Consider the following 203-nt stretch of genomic DNA (forward strand, 5'->3'; position numbering starts at 1 on the left):
ATGTACAAAGTGACTATAAGGATCACAAATGTAGTGTAGTAAAAAGATTAATATTTCCTCTGCTTTTTGTAAAGAGGAGTGAAAAAGCTTACAGCACCTGGTATTCCCAGGCGGTCTCCCATCCAAGTACTGACCAGGCCCGACCCTGCTTAGCTTCCGAGATCAGACGAGATCGGGCGTGTTCAGGGTGGTATGGCCGTAAG

At 46.3% G+C, this 203-nt stretch overlaps 1 non-coding gene across 1 annotated transcript; it reads right to left on the reverse strand.

Moving 5' to 3' along the window:
- Positions 1 to 85: 85 nt before the first annotated feature.
- LOC129114621 (5S ribosomal RNA) lies at positions 86 to 203 on the reverse strand (the record flags this gene model as incomplete). The annotated part of the gene is made up of 1 exon (XR_008532600.1): positions 86 to 203. It is a non-coding gene; the product is annotated as a 5S ribosomal RNA (ribosomal RNA).

This window comes from Anoplopoma fimbria, unplaced genomic scaffold (assembly GCF_027596085.1).
Source record: "Anoplopoma fimbria isolate UVic2021 breed Golden Eagle Sablefish unplaced genomic scaffold, Afim_UVic_2022 Un_contig_5243_pilon_pilon, whole genome shotgun sequence".
Lineage (NCBI taxonomy): Eukaryota > Metazoa > Chordata > Actinopteri > Perciformes > Anoplopomatidae > Anoplopoma > Anoplopoma fimbria.